We start from the raw sequence: 12394 nt of genomic DNA, 5'->3' as shown, positions 1-12394 counted from the left end.
TTGTGACAAGCAGCCTTCTGGCACTGACTTGTGTGCATAGCAAGCCCCATGCTGGTTCCTGAAACATAAGAACATGAAGAGGAGAAGTCAGAGACGGCAACACGTCAGAATATTGATGTCCATCTAGACCCCCCCCCCCGCCTCTGAGTTTATAAAGGGTCTCCACCCCAAAGAACAATCAGAATGAAGCCTTCCCACGACAGTGCTTTAAGACCGAACTCACCCTGTGGCCTGTCAGCGGGTATAGATGGGGGGACTCCTCGTGAACTGCAGATTCACTGAACAAGAAGTAGGCATTTCTGAGTAGAAACCTAAGTATCCATCTAGAGATGTGACACACGTGTGCCTGTGGAGACGTGGTATTCCCAGCTAATTTTAGGAGATTGAAGGCCCAGCCTGGGCCATCCTGACAGCTGGTCAGCAGGCAGCTCCTGGCGGTGATGTACACAGACGTATTTATCATCCCGAGGGCTCCAAAGAGGAAGTGGAATTCCATGACCAGAGCGCTATAAAACTGTCTGGGCATTTGGGGTATTTTTCTTATTATAGTTCTGTTATCGTGAAACATGTTTCCATGTAGATTTCTGTCTGCTGGGCAGTATTGGTCCCATAAATCCTGCAGGAGAGAATTGGCCCACTGGAGTTGGATGCTGGATATAGCATTTCTTCAACATCAAGAGAACGGCCACACATTTTTTTAATTGTTTCCCTTGCAAATACCTTTTAAATAGCCTTACAGAAATGTTTTCCTCGCTCCACTCCCCCGTGAGTTAAAAACGCACCCCCATGCTTGCCAGTTGGCACCATGTCTTGTGATTCCAGCAGGCAGGCGGTGATGGGATGGATGAGGCAACTTTTAGGGTGGGGAGGACCGCTTTTCCTCACAGCGTGCAAAATGAGCCGTTTGATTTTTAACTGATTCCTTAAAGCAAAAGCACTTCCCACCCATGAGCATTGCCTAACTGGGGGACATGGAAAATGAATGAAGAAACGAGCCTCAAACAGAGAGAGTTTACTGCTCCCACTTCAACGCTAATTAATCACGGCTGTCAGTGAATGGTCATGTGCATGGGGTTACGCCTCCCAGAGTCCTTGCCCGGACCTCCGGGGGTGGACATGTGTCTGGGGCTTCGAGCGGTGCTGGGAATGCAGTTGCAAACAGCTGGGGCCCTTGCTCACACAGGCCTTCTGTGTAAAGGATGTGCTTCAGTATGGGCTTGCGGTTCTAAAACGAGATGCTTTTCTATTTCAATTATATTGCGGTGGATCAAACATTACAAAATAAGCCTCAGATAGGAGTGTAGCCTTACCCCAAACGGAAGCATATGTGTGTGTCCAGATGCAATGGTCAGATGCTGACACCTTGAACTACACGGGCTGTACCTGCCAGGTTCAGGGCTTGCTACTGGCACAAATTGTAAAGAGGACAGAAATTTGGTTTTGACGCATTCCCAGCTCTCTTGCATACCTTTAAAAAACATTTTAAAGCTCTGTTCCTCTGCTTTTTTATCCAATGAGAGCCATCGGTTCTGTTCTCCCCTCTCCCACCTTTAAGCTGTTCTGTGTTCAAATCCACAGGGGTGTTGCCACACCGTGGAAAGATCGTTGGGTGGGGAGTTCTTTTATTCATTGCTTTATTCAATAAATATTTGGGTACCTATTGGATGCTGAGCTCTGGGCCACGAGTTAGGGCTGTAACACGAAGCAAATCGCTGTGTAGTGGGGGAGACATATGAATCAAAGAGTCACAGGAATGAGTTTACAATTAAATCCACAATAAGTGCTGTACTATGAACTGGGGCTAGCAAAGCGAAACGGGGGGGTTAGCCTTGTCTGGGTGAGGGGATGAGTTAGGCAAGGGAGTCAGGGAAGCCTCTCCGCTCTGACCAAGAGTAACGAGATGAACAGAAGGAAGAACGTTTCCACATGAGCAGAGTGTTTACCTGCGGCTTGATGAGTTCCCAGGATGCGGGACTGTCAGTGCTAAACTGGGACCGTCCCTGGCACAACTACATGTAAGAGTAAGGGTGTGCACAGACCCCACTACAGAGGGGAGCGTGGCGCTTTCAAGGAATGGAAAGGAGGCCAAGGTTCCTGGGGAAAGCACCCCACCCTAGATGAGACCCAATGAGAGAGACAGATGGGGCCAAACCCTTCAGGGCCTTAAAGGTCACGTTAAGGTCTCTATCCTAAGAGCAAAGAAAAGTGCCTTAAGCAAGTAAATGACAGTCTTATTTCCCCTCAGAAAGTCCATTCTCCTAAGGATGTGGAGACCATTACCATGTGAAGTTCAGAAATCTTTTCCTCAAGGAGAGCTGGCTGTGGTCCCTCAGCAGCAGGGCACTGCAAGTGTCTAACAGCTGGCTCCCGGGGGCTGGGGGCAGTGCGGGGAGAGGGTGGGGGTGGGGACCCGGGTTAGCGGAATTTGCCAGTTTCCATGGTGGAAAGCTCCCACCTGGTCGATTTCCAGCTACCACATGACATCACTGAAGGCAGAGTTGGGAGAGATGCCACACAGACTCTAAGAGCCATGCTGGTTCCTTCCCTCCTTCCCTTCCCCTCCCTTCTCTCCTTCCCCTCCCTTCCCTCCTTCCCTTCCCTTCCCTCCTTCCCTTCCCTTCTCTTCCCTTCCCTCCATCCCTTCCCTTCCCCTCCCTTCCCTTCCCTTCCCTTCCCTCCATCCCTTCCCTTCCCTTCCCTTCCCTTCCCTTCCCTCCTTCCCTTCCCTTCCTCCCTCCATCCCTTCCTTTTCCTTCTCTTCCCTTCCCTTCCTCCCTCCATCCCTTCCTTTTCCTTCTCTTCTCTTCCCTTCCCTTCCTGAAAAACTAGAGGCAGTGTTCAAACAAATTCTGACTCCAGTGACCAGTAAATGTAAGCCTTTCCCCTGGCCCCTAAGGAGTTCTGACACAGGAGAGGGTTTTTAAACCCTTCTACTACATGATGTGAAAATGTGATAGGCATGGGCCTGGCTTGCTACACGGAATCTGGAGAGTCACAATGACATAGAAAAAATAGAACACTGATAGAAATGTAAAAATCACACTAGGTTAATAAAAGTCTCTTTAGAAGCCATGGAAAACTGTCTACAGCCTTATGTGATTCAGGATGTCTATCAGAGAGCTGAAGGCCAAGATATATGTGATGCCATGACATCACTGAGGTTTCTGCTCTCTTGCCACACAGGTTGAAAATTTTTGGAATTCTAACCAATATTTTAAAAGCAAAACAAAAAGTCCACGAAACTTCAGGCTCAGAATACTGTGTGACTCTGGCCTTGCAAAGGAGAGCATGCATCATTTTCACCCTACCTGGACAACCAGAGCTGTAGAAATTCAGGCACAAGGTGAAGGAAATCTGCATTTCTTGAGGGCAGGGATAATTTCTTACTCACTTTTGTATCCATAGTGCCTGAACTTGGGGTCAGGTTCAAATTAGAAGTTAAAAAAAAAAAGATAGATAGGTAATTTGTTAACTTGTATAAAAAGATATGTCTTTAGGATTAACTTTATAAATATCTATCGTTAAAAGCTATCTTATTGGCTCAACTTTAGTATAAATAAGTATTAGCCTTTTCAGAAAGGATAGCTTATTAACTTTTTTCTTTTAATTTTTAAATAAATTTTTATTATGGAATAGATGTAGATGGACAGAAAAGTTCTGAGGGAGAGTTGGCTGAATGCGTGTTAGTTTCACACAGGGCAGGCAGACACTTAAAACCTGCAGTTACAGAATCCCTTCTCCAGGGGGCGTCCTGCCGCAGCTACAGGGGAGCTGGCCCTGCTCTGTCCTTAGGCCTTGTGGGTAAGGGAGAGTGGACTAAATCCTCACCTCCCTTTTTTGTCTTTTCTTTTCGTTTGGATGTTTTCACGGGTCTCCCCATAAGTCCAGAGAGTTCCCATAAGTCGACCTCCAGTTTCCTCTATATTAAGAGCTCACATTACTACGGTACATTTGTCACAATTATTAAACCAACATTGATACATTATGATTCATTGAAGCCCATAGTTTAGTTGGATTTCCTGAGCTTTCACCTAATGCCCCTTTTCTGTTCCAGGATCTCATCCAGATGACACATTACATTGAGTCATAATGTCCCTGAAACCCCTTCTTGACGGTGACAGTGTCTCAACTTTCCTTGTGTTTTGGATGACCTTGACTGTTCCGAGGAGCACTGACCACGGAAGGGAAGTGCCGTTCTTATATACCGTGTCCGGGTATATATCATCAACATGACCTGTCACTGTGGTGTTGACCTGTAGTGCTTCGCAGGTAGGTTTCTCTCCTGCAAAGTTGCTCTATTTTTTCCCCTTTCAACCAGCACACTTTGGAAGGCAGTCGCCATGCACAGCCTGCTTAGGGCGTGAGGGGCTACGCTCACCTCCTTGAGAGCGGAGTGTCTGTTATTCGGAATTCCTCTGCATGAGAGATTAATCTCTTCTCCTCCATTTATTTATGTATTCAACCACGTATCTACATCAGTATGGACTCATGCATATTTATCTTGCACTTTAGGTTCTAATTCAGTACTACTTCGTTTATTTTTTTGCTCAGATTGTTCCAGATTTGGCCATTGGGAATCCTTTCACTAGGCTCCTATGTCCCTTTGACATATTCCCATCACTGGGGATTTTATTTTGGGGCACTTTGTTACTTTCTGGCCCTAAAAGATGCTCCAGGATCATCTTTTATGTTTCCTGCCCCAGTCCTAGAATCAGCCGTTTCTCCAAGGCCTGGATACTAAGTGTGCTCATTTCTTCTGGGGTGTCATTGCTTCCACGCCCTCTCAGCTAACAGAGCGTGGAAATATATGTGTGTACTAACCTGTGTATTTATAGGTCTCTTTAAATATTTCTGTATACATATATCCATCTGTATTTATGTTAAGCAAAACGTGGCTTCATACTGATGTATCCAGCTCTTATCTATCACGGCATAGGTCGTTCTAGCCTCTTCCCCTTGCTTGTCTATAACTTCCCGCTCCAGTAGTAAAAAACCTGGCTGCTACCACCTGTCACCCATCTTCTTATTTGTTCAATTCCGGACACATATATGGAGGTTTCAGAATTGTTCACCTGTAACTTCATTGGAAACAACTTCCTCAACTAGAGGACGGTGCTAACTGCAGGTCCTTCTGCCTTTAGTCTTGAGTAACCCATTCATTTTCAAAGTAGCTTAGGTCAGAACCTTCCCCCCATCTCCGTCTGTGAGGTGTTTCAAAACTTCGTAATACAGTTAGATGCTCTTGTCAAAGTCTGCATTCCATCCTAGGCCCTAACCTATTAAATGTTTTTAAAATTTTAATACATTAGGGTTCACTCTTTCTGCTGTAAAATTCTTTAACTTTGGACTAAGGCATAGTCATTATCTACCAGAATATTTTCTCCACTCTAAAAAATTCCCTGTCTCGCTTATTCAACCTCCCCCCACCCCAAACCACTCATCTGCTTATTATCTCTATAGTTTATCTTTTCCAGAATGTCATATAATGGAATCATACAGTACATTGCCTCTTATGACTGGCTTCTTTTGCTTAGAAATATGCATTTATGGTTCTTCCATGTCTTGTTTTGGCTTGATAGCTCATTCATTTTTAACACTGAAGAGTATTTCATTGTATGGATACTCCGTAGGCATATTTATATCCGTTAAACTGCTGAAGGACATCTTGGTTCTTTCCAGTTTGGGGCACTTGTGAATAAAACTCCTGTAATATTCATGTTCAGGTTTCAGTGTGGGCATAAGTTTTCAAATCAATTGGATAAATACCTAGGAGTAGAACTACTGGATCATATGGTAAGACTGCTGTAAGAACCTGCCAGACTGTCTTCCGAAGTACCTGTACCATTTTCCATCCCTCCCAGCAATGAATGATCATTTCTTTTGCTCTGCATCCTCACCAGTATTTACTACGGTTAATTTTTAGATTTTAGTCACTCCTATAGTACAAAGTGGTATCTCGTTGTTTTTCTGTTTTGTTTTAATAGTATTTCTTCTTTTATACATATTTTTTTTGGCTGTGTCAGGTCTTAGTTGCAGTGCACGGGCTCTTTGTTGCAGTGTGTGGGCTTCTCTCTAGTTGCAGCACGTGGGATCTTAGTTCCCTGACCAGGGATCAAACCCGTGTCCCCTGCATTGCAAGACAGATTTTCAACCACTGGACACACAGGGAAGTCCCTCATTGTTGTTTTAATTTGTATTTCCCTAATGACAAATGGTGCTGAGCATATAGTCATATGCTTATTTGCTGTCTTCGTATCATCTTTGGTAAAGTGTCTGTTCAGATCTTTTGCCCATTTTAAATTGAGTTGCTGGTTTTATATTGTTGAGTTTTAACAGTTCTTTGTATATTTTGGATACAAGTCCTTTATCAGATGTATGTTTTGCATATACCTTCTCCCTGGCAGTGGCTTGTCTTTTTATTCTCAAGAGTGCCTCTAACAGAGAAGAAGATTTAAGTTTTAATAAAGTCAAACTTATCAATTTCTTTCCTTCACAGACCACACTTTAGTTTTGTATCTGAACACTCACCAGTTTCATGTCACTTAGATTTTCTCCTACTTTTTTTCTGGAAGTTTTATCACAATCAGCATGTTGATATCAATAGTGTCAGATATAGAACATCTCTGTCACCACAAGGATCCTTTGTATTGCCCTTTTATAGCCACACCCACTTCTCTTCCCCCACCCTTCTTGCCTCCTGGCAACCGCTAATCTGTTCTCCATTTCTATATCTTTGTCATTGCCAGAATTTTATATAAATACAATCATATAGTAATAACATTTTGAGATTGGACTTTTTTTACTCACTATAATTTTCTGGAGATTCATTCAGGTTATTGCACGTATTAATAGTTGTGTTTTTGTTTTTTAATTGCTAAGTAGTGTTTCATGGTATGGACGCACCACAATTTATTTAACCATTTACCCATTCAAGGACACGGAGGTTGTTTTCAGTTTGGGGGCTATTAAAAATAAAACGATGTGAACATTTCATGTACAGGTTTTTTGTGTGTATAGATATAAGTTTTCATTTCTCCGGGATAAATGCCCAGGAGTGCCATTTACGACCTTTGTCCACTTTCTAATTGGATCGTGTATTTTGGTTACTGTTGAGTTTTGAGAGTCTTTTATAGGTACGAGTTCTTTGTCAGATATGTGGTTTTCAAATGTTTTCTCCCAGGCTGTAGCTTGTCTTTTCATTCTTTTCACATAGTAAACGTTTTTGGCTCTGATGAAGTCCAGTTTAGCATTTTTTTCCTTTATGGATCGTGCTTTGGGCAACAAGCCTAAGAACTCTGCCTAGCCCTAGTTCCTCAAGATTTTCTCCTATGTTTTTTTTGAAAAGTTTTATAATTTTACATTTAAGTCCATGATCTATTTTGAGTTAACTTTGTATCAGGTGTGAGGGTTAGGTCAAGGTTCACTTTGTTTTGCCTACGGTTGTCCCCTTGCTCCAGCACTATTTCTTGTAAGGCTGTCCTTCCACTGAACTGCCTTTGCACCTTTGTCAAAAATCAGCCGGGTATATTTGTTTGGACCAACTGTGCAGATCAATATCTATGTTCTCTTTTCAGTTACATTGATTTATATGCCTGTCAATCCCCTAATATCACACAGTCTTGATTACTGTAGCTTATATGGAATCGTGAAATCAAGTAGATTAATTTCTTCCACTTTATTTTTCTTTTTAAAATTGTTTTTACCTATTCTATTTTCTTTGCCTTTTCATATAAACTTAGAATAAGCTCATCTATATCTAAAAGAAATCTTGCTGGGATTTTGGTAGGAATTTCATTAAACCTGTGTATTAGTTTTCTCTTGCTGCTGTAACAAGTCACCATAAACTTAGTGACTTAAAGCAAAAGCAACATGAATTTATTCTCTAAAAGTTCTGGTGGACAGAGTCTGAAATCAGTGTCGTGAGGCTGAAGTCAAGATGTTGACAGGGCTGGTTTCTTTTGGGAGCTATAGAGGGAGCATTTGCTCCTTGCCTGTTTCAGCTTCTAGCGGCTGTGATGCCCTCCTCCCTCCTCAGATCACATCATCTCACTTCTTGTTTCCATCATCATATATCCTGCTTCCCCACCTGTGTCGAGTATCACTCTGGTTATGTCTTATAAGGACACTTGTGATGACATTTAAGGCCCACAGAATAATCCAGGATAATCTCCCAGTCTCAATATCCTCAGTTAAATCACTTTTGCAAAATTGCCTTTTGTATATTAGGTAACATTCACAGGTCCAGGAATGAAGAACTAGATCTTTGAGAATTTCCCTCAGTCTACTACCATTTGTACATCAATTTGAGGAGAACTGACTTCTTTATTTGTTGGATCTTCTACTTCATGAACATAGTATGTCTCTCCAATTATTAGCTCTTTTTTGATTTCTTTAGTTATCATTTTGTAGTTTTCAGCATACAAGTCCTACACATGTTTTTGTTATATTTACACTGAAGAACTTCTTACGTTTAGCAATTAAAAATGGAATTTTATCTTTAATTTTGGTGCCCACATGTTCATTGCTAGCATAGAGAAATATAGCTGATTTTTGTATGTTGGTCTTATACACTGTGACCTTGCTGAACTTTCTTATTAGTTTATGAGCGTATTAGTATTATTAGTTTAGGAGTTTTTGAAGGTTCCTTGGGATTTGCTACATAGAGCATCGTATTATCTACAAATAAAGACAGTTTTATTTTTTCTCCTTTGATCTGTGTGCCTTTCTTTTCATCTTCTTGCCATATTGCTCTCGCTAGAAGTTCCAGCACTGTGTTCTGTGTTTTCTGAGAGTTGAGAGGGAAGACATTCTTGCCTTGTTCTTGATCTTAGTGGCAACTTAAAAATCACATCAATCATCAAACATAATTTAGAAAATTCAAGAGGAGAAGGAAAATGTATTTATCCATATTTCACTCTTCCTCTTGCTCTTTCTTCCTTCCTGATGTTTCAAGAGTCCTTTTCTATTTTCTTACTTTTTAGAGAACCTCCTTTAGCTATTCTTTTAGAGTAATTCTGGTGCTGGAATTCTGGTGCTTTATTTTCCTTCATCTGTGAATATCTTAATTTCCCCTTGGTACTTGAAGGATATTTTCACTTGATATACAATTCTGGGCTAACAGTTTTTAATTAATCACTTAAAACGTGTTGTGCCACTTCTTTCTGGCCTCCATGGTTTCTGATGAGAAATCTGCTGACATTTGAATTGCTCTCTTTTTTTACCCTATAGATTTGGGTCCTTTCACATCGTAGATGAGAAGAAAGTACCCGGGGAGCAGCCTGTGGATGAGGCACTTCTTTTCGGGGGAGCCGCAGCCGCTGCCTGGAGCCTGGCATCCTGGCCCTCAACAGTTTAGAGAAATGGGGCCTGCTCAGGGTCCACAAACACCTGGCCGGGAGGGGTCTGAGCCTCCTCTGAGCCCCCCAGCACCGGAGCTGCATTCTCAGGAAGCAAACCCCGCATCTGAGAGCATCCACCTCACTTCCTGAATCTTTGGAAGAGAATTTGCCAGGGGCTTCCAGAGACTTGGGCCAAAGTCCTCACTTGTCCTCCCACTTGAACAAGTTACCAGACCTACCTGGGCTTCGGAGTTTTACCTTTGAAACGAGAAGATGGGGGGAGCCAGCCTCTGGGGTGCCTCAGCCCGGGTGCCCGTTGTCCCTGTATCTGGACCAACCCACAGGCCGGGCGGCCCCTCCCAGCCTGGTTCGCGGGGAGTCTCCCTCATCTCCACCTCCAGGTCGCCGCGTTAACCGCGTGCTCCTGTAGCCCCTGCTCAGAAGAGCGCTCTGAGCAGGGGCTGAGGCCTTCCACAGAGTCCTCCAGGCCTCGGCGGGCTTGCTGAGGGGACGGGGTGTCTGCGACAGTGTGACCACGGCTCCCACAGCCTCGGGGACATGCCCAGGCTCGGGCCAGCGCACAGAGGCCATGCTTTCAGAGTGAGTTCAGCGGGCCGGACGGGACCCACGGCCCGGTCAGCTGTCAGCCACACGCAAGGTTATCTGCGGGCGGAAACCGTCACCGTCTACGTCTGCTGGGACTTTGGCAGCCACGGGAGGGACGGTGCATCCCTACAGGCCTGGCTGAGTCAGGTTCCCTCCGTGCCAACAGTGCCGCCATCTTTGGCCGCCAAGGAGAGCCGTTCTGGCAGGGCCCAGCGGCGTTTTCCCCGGAGGACAGTGTTACCGGCTCGCGGAGGAGACAGAGCTAGAAGGGGGCTGGGATTCTGGAAGGACCTGGATGGTTCTGGGAAAATCTGATAGCCATTTTTAACAGGAAAAAAAAAAACCAAATCAAGGTGTGGGGGTGAAAGCGTGGAACTTCTTGGAAATCAGGAGAAAGAAAATAACACGTCCGTCTTCTCAGCCTTGACCTCGTACCCCCGCGGCCGGCTGGACGACTCTGCTGGACTTTCCTGATGCCAACTCAGATCCAAAGTGTCCAAAACTGAGGTCATCCTCCCTCACCCTGGCTCCTCTTCCCATTCTGGCAGTAAAGCCACCCTTCAGACACCAGAGCGGGGCCTCGGGAGAAACCTCTGATTTTCCCTTCTTCACCACCGTCTCTGGCCGTCTCCTGCTCCGAGTCAGGATTTCAAAGTCATTGCTCACAAAAGTGAACAAAACTAAAGTGACCTCGTAAGAAAAGGAATCTCCAAAAGCAGAACTAAACCAAACGTCGGAGTAAACCGGGGGATTTCCCACTGCTTCATCCCACAGGCTCCGGCCCAGCCAGGACACCTGCCCCAGGCCTCGGGCTCGGAGCCCACCCAGCCCCCGTGGAGCCCACGTCCCGCACCTCCCCCTGGGCCCAGGCCCCTGACCCAACCTTTCCTGGATTTGCTGTCCCTGTTCCCAAGGCCCTCACTCCTCCTCCCACCTGCCCTATGAGACGTGCTTCCTTTGCCTTCTGAACTCCCAGTAACTGTCAGAGCCCAGCTCAGCCATGCAGCCTCTACCTGTGGGGCTTCCTGACCCACCCCTGCCTTGGGGTTCTACTGCGCCCACAGCAAGGACAACGGAGCATCGGCTCCCAGCTCGGGCCCCAGAGCCACACGACACCTGCAAGTGGGAGCCATGCAATTCCGGCTGAGTTGCTCAACGTTTCAGAGCCTTTGCTGTCCTTTCTGTGAAATGCGACTGGTAACAGTACCTAACTTACGAGGGTGAGGGGAGGATTAAATAGGATATTTGCCCTCAGCGTGCTTAGTACAATGTCTGACAATTAATAATCAGTCAGCAATCCTTGTTGTCACTGCTGTCCTTCTTCCTACTCTCTCATTTCCACTTTCCCGTTTGCTCGCTTGTTTTCATGTGGCCATCTTGTCGACCCCTACTAACGTAAGTTCTCGAAAGGCAAAGACAACGCTATCTTTGTATTATGTTCTGCCCCGTGGTGCGCGCACACACGCGTACACACACACACACACACACGACGTTGTTGGAGTCGTGCCGGGGGCTGAGTAGATGGTGGACGGACAAAATTCCTGTCTGTCTGTGTGCAGGGTGGGTGGAGGCCTGGGGCCCCCATCATCTGTAGTGATGAAACATGGGCCTCGAGTAAAGAGGCCAGGCTGCCAACCAGGAGAGGCAGTGAGGGAGCTTCCAACGAGCAGTTATTTTATCCAATGTCACCCAAAGGAAGGCTAGGATAACATGCTCTGACTTTGGGGAATTTTTAAAATAGGCAAAGAACAACTGATGAGGGCACGACAACTTCTGGATTCAGGATTTCAGGCAGCGGGTGAGGAGAAGGTGAAGAAAGGAAAGAGGCAGAAAGGGTCCCAAACCGCAGCCCCTGGTGATGGCCGTGTAATGGTTTTATCTGATACAGGAACAAAACAAAGACAACTCTTTTCCATGTCAGAGTTTTAATTCTAGCGCTATTTATCCGTCAAACAAAACTGAACTCAAGGTAAAATTGAAGGAGAATCCAATAGAAGGCAATTGAGGACAGGCAAAGTGAACCAAAATAATGAAAGAGGCCTTTATCACATCGTGCCTCAAAACAGAATGAAGAGACAGGCCCCAGCCCTCCGATCCCTCCCTGATTTCCAGGCCTGGGACTCCCCAGAGGCAGACTTCCTACCGGTTGTCCCATTGTTGCTTCAATCCAGCCCCAGGGCACTGATCTTATCTCTTCAGGTTTATTCATTTGTTTTCCTATCTCTAAAATGCACCTTTGTATAGAATCTGGGCATGGCTGAAAAATTACCCCATTCTCAGCAGTGTCTGCACTAATCACGGCCCCTCCCTCCTACTCTCCCACCTGGGACCGTCAGCCCTTGTCATCAGGCAACATCCTTAGCACCACAGGGGGGTAAAAAATACAAAGGCACATTTGGGGTATAAAGACCAGTGCTGTTTTGGCTTTGACCAGACCAGCAGAAGAAAAG

This window comes from Phocoena phocoena, chromosome 10 (assembly GCF_963924675.1).
Source record: "Phocoena phocoena chromosome 10, mPhoPho1.1, whole genome shotgun sequence".
Classification (NCBI taxonomy): Eukaryota; Metazoa; Chordata; class Mammalia; order Artiodactyla; family Phocoenidae; genus Phocoena; species Phocoena phocoena.
This window is presented reverse-complemented; position numbering follows the sequence as displayed.